The sequence below is a fragment of the Eurytemora carolleeae genome, unplaced genomic scaffold, assembly GCF_000591075.1.
Source record: "Eurytemora carolleeae unplaced genomic scaffold, Eaff_2.0 scaffold442, whole genome shotgun sequence".
Classification (NCBI taxonomy): domain Eukaryota; kingdom Metazoa; phylum Arthropoda; class Copepoda; order Calanoida; family Temoridae; genus Eurytemora; species Eurytemora carolleeae.
Window position 1 is genome coordinate 148,684 of NW_019396383.1, and position 6,000 is coordinate 154,683.

A 6,000-nucleotide genomic window follows, 5' to 3' on the forward strand; every position below is an offset into this window, starting at 1 on the left:
CCTCTTCATCAACCTTCCTCTCTCCTCTTACCTCTCCCTTTAAACTTCCCCCTCCCGGGGAGATGTTTGTGTTTTGTTTAGTTCTGAGGAGTGTGTGGAGAATCAATTCTTGAATTATAAAAGAAGAATACAGAGTCGGTCATAAATCATGGTCTGGAGGTAACAGTGAAAAGTAAGGTCGAGATAGGATACGAGCAGGACACAATTAATTGAAAATGTTATTTGTAAAATCAGCTAAATAGTGGACTTAAAATATATTGAAAACTCTTTTTAGTTGGTGGTAACCTGCTGGTTAAACGCCATGCATGCAGGGAATGCAGGAGGCAACAATAACTTCAATTCTGTTGCAAAATAGACACATTAATAATGGAGACGCACATAATGCGCAATGCGCAATGAGGACGAACAAACATTTATTCAGACAGATAAACAGAAAAATATCAATCAAACATACAGCTAGCTTTATTCAACGCTAGTAATAGAGAAACATAGATAAGGCACGTGGGTCGGAAATCATTATGGGGTGTGAACCATATATCCTGGGGCGCAACGAGGGAGGGGTGTAAAGGGGAGGGGGGATAATAATCTCAATAGGGTGCATAACAATGGGAAGTTGTTTAAGTATCTATTCATCATATTGTTTGCTATCAATACAATTATCTTCTCATTTGTGGCAATATGATGCCTTGGTTCAAATTTAGGGATTGTTCCCAGTTTAAGAGCTGATTTTTGGTTGAATACAGCGACGATGGGAGAGTATGTTGTTTCACCGGAATAAAATTTTTGTGCAAAATTTTGCAAGTCCGCCCGAAAATTTGTGATTTACTATTAATATACAAGTAAAAAATCAGGAACATATTTAAGTTAAGGGATGTTGAAAAAAACTAAACACTGCACATACACTTTTTTCTCTCTGAGACCTAATTATCATGCAATCATATTGAAATTAATATCACAATGTCTCTAGGTAAGGTATAGGATATAAAGATTTTCGTGGTAAAAAATTTTATCGGATAAATCGTGCTCTGAATGCAGGCTTATTACCTCTGTGGAAAAAAAACATACATTTTTAAAATAATTATATTATTATCAAGAAACGCCACTCCTCTTTACATCTAAAACATTCACCCTACTAAACTTGAAAATTTTTAATGATTAACTATTTTTAACTTCTGTTGACGATGAATGACTGGTAAGAACCTGAAACAATTGTTAATTCCAAAAACTAATTTAAATGTTTAAAATGGAACAATATTAAAAATCATGAACGCGTAATGAGCCATGATGTTCAAGGTCATTACTAAAGAATTTGCTAAGAAACAGCTTTTAAAAATCAAGAACGTGCCCAGTCCTAATTATAATTAGGACAGGGCAAAGTTCCGTTAACAAAACGGAAGTTTTGAAAATTAACGGAAAAGTCTTAACAAAAGGCAAGCTGGCCGTGAAGTTTTAAATCGTTAACTAACGAAAAGAGCCAGTTTAGAAAAACACATTAATAATGGTTGAACAAAACTAATGTGACTTTCGTTCTTTTTCCTGCTTAAAATTGCACTAAACTTGCAGAAAATAAAAAAATGTTATTTGGTGTTTTTTCTTCTGTTTTCCCCGCTTATTTGTTAAAAAAATACTTTGATGTATTTAGATCTTTTTTTAGGTGTTTTGATATTTTTTAATGTTGTCTTCGAATGTTCCAGCTTTTTCAACTGTTTACATGAAATAATCTTTAAAGGCTCGTTAACTATTTCTAAAATATTTTCCATTAAAGGGAGTTTTCGCGAAAAATGAAAAGGGATTTAGGTGATTTATTGAAGGTGATCGGAGGGAGGGAAGGCAACATCCCCCGAATAGCTTCCGAATCTCATTTTACCTATTTGCGGCAGTGTGCGTCCCCAGGACTTCCGAACCTCCCCCAAACAGTCTTCCGTCAATTTCTACTGAAAACAGGACCTAATTCGATTATTTAAGAACGGTAGTCCATCTATATTATCCTGAACATTTTTATAATATTTTCATTTTTTACAATCAAAGTTATGATAGACTGGGAAGACTAAAACTTCGTGGATTTTGTTCTCCCCCCCCCCATTTGTAAAAATTTACGTCTATGATTGGTTAGGTTTTCTGTGTCTGGGGGCTCTGATTGGTTTAAGCATCTCACAACTTAAACCTACCTGCAGACGAAATATGCAAAGTATTTATATTAAGTTAGTTCGCCTGCAATATAATTCATTAAACAAAAATAAAAGGCAATTTTCGCAACACTCAAATTAAAGAAATGTAATTATCGTTCGATCGATAAGTATTTCAAATCTTTAGTGCTTGTAAAAAAAGTCCCAATAATTTTAAAGCATAAGGTTATAACAGAGTTTTGTTTTCTTTAAATATCTCAATTTAGAAAGAACAAACCGCAATGTTTTTTTATAATCTACATTTTATGAAGAATTTTTTATTTGTCTACTTATAAAAAGGAGTGTTCGCGAAAAATGAAAGGGGGTATAGGCTTAATGCGATAAAAAAGCACTTTTGATCGCTACTATCTGTTGCGTCTATAAGGAGAAAATTGTTAAAGACGTCTCGCACCGAATAGCTTAGCGTCCATACAAATTCAGAAAATCGCAACTTACTACTTAGACCGTAAAAAATCAATTTAATTTCAAACAAATCATTCAGATATTACAACTTATAGTCATCGATTATCTTTCCCCACATTTTTATATAGTTTATATTTTATAATATTTTATTTGTTTAGAAAACGTTTTAACGGATTTCGAAAAATGTGAGTGGTGCGCGGCATTCTTAGATAGTTGCGCAAGCGACAAGAGAAATAATCAAATTCAAAACAAACTACATAGTAAATTGTGATTTTTTTATTTGTATTATCTCGTGCTTTGTAGTTGAATAAAATATGAAAAATATGAAATGATTAGGAAGCAAGGTTTCATAATTCCGTTATATGGTTACGATTGGAACCAGGACAGAGTCTCGAATCTCTCACAGAATAAAACAATCCAAGAACTGTTCCAGAAACGGGTTCAATCTAAATAGATTGCCTTTATTTTACTTATTTTTAAAAGACAGTAAGCATAAGTAATAGAAAAAAAGAATATATGAACAACAGAAAATCTCGAATTAAAATCTTTGATAGTTCAAAACATACAAAAAATAATATAAAAATTATACAAAATCGTTAATATAAGATTAAAAAGGCATCAAAATGCTCATGACATAAAGCAATTTATATTTACAAGATCAATGAACAAAAAGAACAACATATTTCCAATACTTTAAATCTTTAATAACTCAGATATACAAAACTTTTTAGATAACAAATCAATATTATAGGTCAAATACAAGAATACAAGGACTTAAACTCAGCTTTGCATAATTAGATAAACAGTATATACTATAGTCTATACCTTAGTCTATATCATAGGATTATAACCATAATACTTTCTTATCAAAATATCTAGTTTAACTGACAAGAAAAATTGCGAACACAGTACAGATTTTAAGGTAAAGTTTACAAAACAAAACTAGTTTTGCTGTTGCAGTAAGAGCTTGTTCTTTATTCCTATTCCCTGGCTTGTTCCCCTCCAGTCTTCAGGGGTTTCACATCTTTCGCATGAAGAACTCAGGGATGAGCACTGAGCAGGCGCGTACACAGGATTTTACCCAGGGGAGGCAAGATTTAACACGGAGCAAGAACTTTTTTTTGCCCTCCCTAGGCTTTTTTTGCCTCCCCCTGGAATTGTTTTGTTCTAAAAGTCCATTAAACCCATAAAAATACACCCAAAAAACAACATTTTTGGGTGTTACTAACCTTATAGAGTCTAAAAATTATTCCTTTGCTCGAAAAACTATCTTTAACATTTTAACATTATAAATGTATCCCTTATAAACTTCGCGCCTTCTAAAGTTCTACCTCCTCTGTGACTGACAAAGTACAGTGTACTCCGTATAATGTGCTTCGTAGGGCGATCTTGGTAAAAGACGACCTAAGTAAGACTACATACACTTACCTAATTTAGTTTAAAGTATCTTAAAATTTTGTATTAACAGCGAATTTAGACAAATCCTTAGTCTTTGTCATTGTCAGGTGTTACTTTTTAAACATAGTTTCCTTTTAATTTTGTATTTTCCAGGGGGGGCAAGAGGACTACTGTCCCCCCCCCTGAGTACGCCACTGGGGGTGAGGGAGTTCAGAATGTGATTATTCTGTGAGAGAGAGATTTGAGACTGTCCTCGTTCCACTTGTAACCAGCTATAGCAAGATTATGTCGAGGTCAATAATACTTTAGGATATTTTAAGTTAAATTTGAAAAGAAACATCCTTATAGATTAAGGGGATAATATCTTTGGAAGAAGCAAAAATATTCTAAAGTAAAAACAGGAAATAGAACCAATTTTACATTTTACTTGACAATATAATTTATTAATGATAAACTCAGTATATGATCCCTGAATTTCTGGGAATTTATTTTACTTGAAACTTCTAAAGAACCATCAGTTCAGAGAGCAATTAGAGAGAGCAAACTTGAATTTACTCTCTTTAAATTACCCTTGGGCCTCCCTCTGCTCAGTCTGGTTTATCCAGAGGTGGGGGGCATTATGGATATGCCCATGTCCAAACACACTTTGATTAAAGTTGTGTGTTTGCTTGTTTATACTGGAATTATAATGCTAGTCCCTGACATGCCAAACATCTACACCTTCATCATCAACTGTCTGGGGTTCATAGTAACGATGTCAGCTTCTGTTATTCTATTTAGGTACTTAAACTCTAGACCCCCAGCACAGAAAAATATTCTGAACAGAATCTTGGCTCTGCTGATCCTGTTGCTAGCAGCTCTAACCATCAGAAGCCTTCTCATGTCATTTGTAGCCTGCTTCTGGAGTATCAACCTCAGTGAGATTGTTATGAGATATCCCATCTTAACAACTACTGTCCTTTCAATCAGACTTTACATCTTGGCAGCAACTGCCACAATTTGCAGTCTTTCCTGTGGGAGACTTTTACTAGTCACCAATCCAGTTCTTTTTCACAACATACGTCATTCATTATACGGTGCAATTGTAGCTGGGGCATTGGTTTTCATTGTCTCTGTTCTTGACATAACTTACATGTCATTAGTGTGCAATGAAAACACAAACACAAGGCCATTATTCAATTTTCAGATGGAGATGGGAATTATGGCTCAAGATGACTTCAAAACTACAATTCCAGTAACTGACAACCCAAATGCTACAAAATCAGAAAATGAAAAGAAGTTCTGCAATGAATTACCAACTTTTCCAGTGTTGGTGATATGTTCCTTATTTCTGGAAACAGTTAAAGTACTATTTGTTTTAGTTAAAGAGTTCCTGAAAAAGAAAAAGAAAAATAATCAAGTAAGACCAACAGAACTAATCGAAGTTATAACTGATCGATCTGATATATTGAGAACAAATTCAGGCCGGAGTGGACAGCCAGCATTAAGGCGTTCTGAATCATTTCCATTACCTTATACGGTAAGGATAGTCAGCTGTCAAAGAAGGTATTCCCTGCAAGCTGAAGAAGCTACAGGTCCAGAAGCACTTGAAGTTGACTCCACAGAAAATCAGAATACTCCAAATTGTACAGTTGAGAACCTAAACAGAGCTGCAGAGGGGGAAAATTTAATGCTTGCTAAAGAGGTCATCACTAAACAATGCATGAGAACTGCAAGTATCGTTACAATGTTCATTGTAGCTGGATTATGCGCAAATCTCATAGTTACAAGTTCCATAAGCTCAGTAGTAGAGCTCACATTAGTCAGACTTACTGCTTACAACTTGGTGGTTTACTTAGTTCTATTCGATAAGGATGTTTTAACTTATTTTTTCAGCATTCTTGGCTTTTCATTGTAAAATATGAAACTTTAGTCTTAATCTGTGTGATAGTCATAATATCTAATTATAAATTTAGCTCGTAAGTTGTTTTGTATATTTCTTAAATTTATCTTGAAAGGGGGAAATGCCTGGAAG

The 6,000-nt window shown here is 34.1% G+C and overlaps 1 long non-coding RNA gene across 1 annotated transcript; it reads right to left on the bottom strand.

Annotated features, from left to right (window-relative positions):
• Positions 1-2,849: 2,849 nt before the first annotated feature.
• LOC111702134 (uncharacterized) lies at positions 2,850-3,473 on the bottom strand. The gene is made up of 2 exons (XR_002765364.1): positions 3,414-3,473; positions 2,850-3,034 (listed from the first exon to the last, which is right to left on the bottom strand). It is a non-coding gene; the product is annotated as an uncharacterized LOC111702134 (long non-coding RNA).
• Between the last annotated feature and the right edge of the window lie 2,527 nt (positions 3,474-6,000).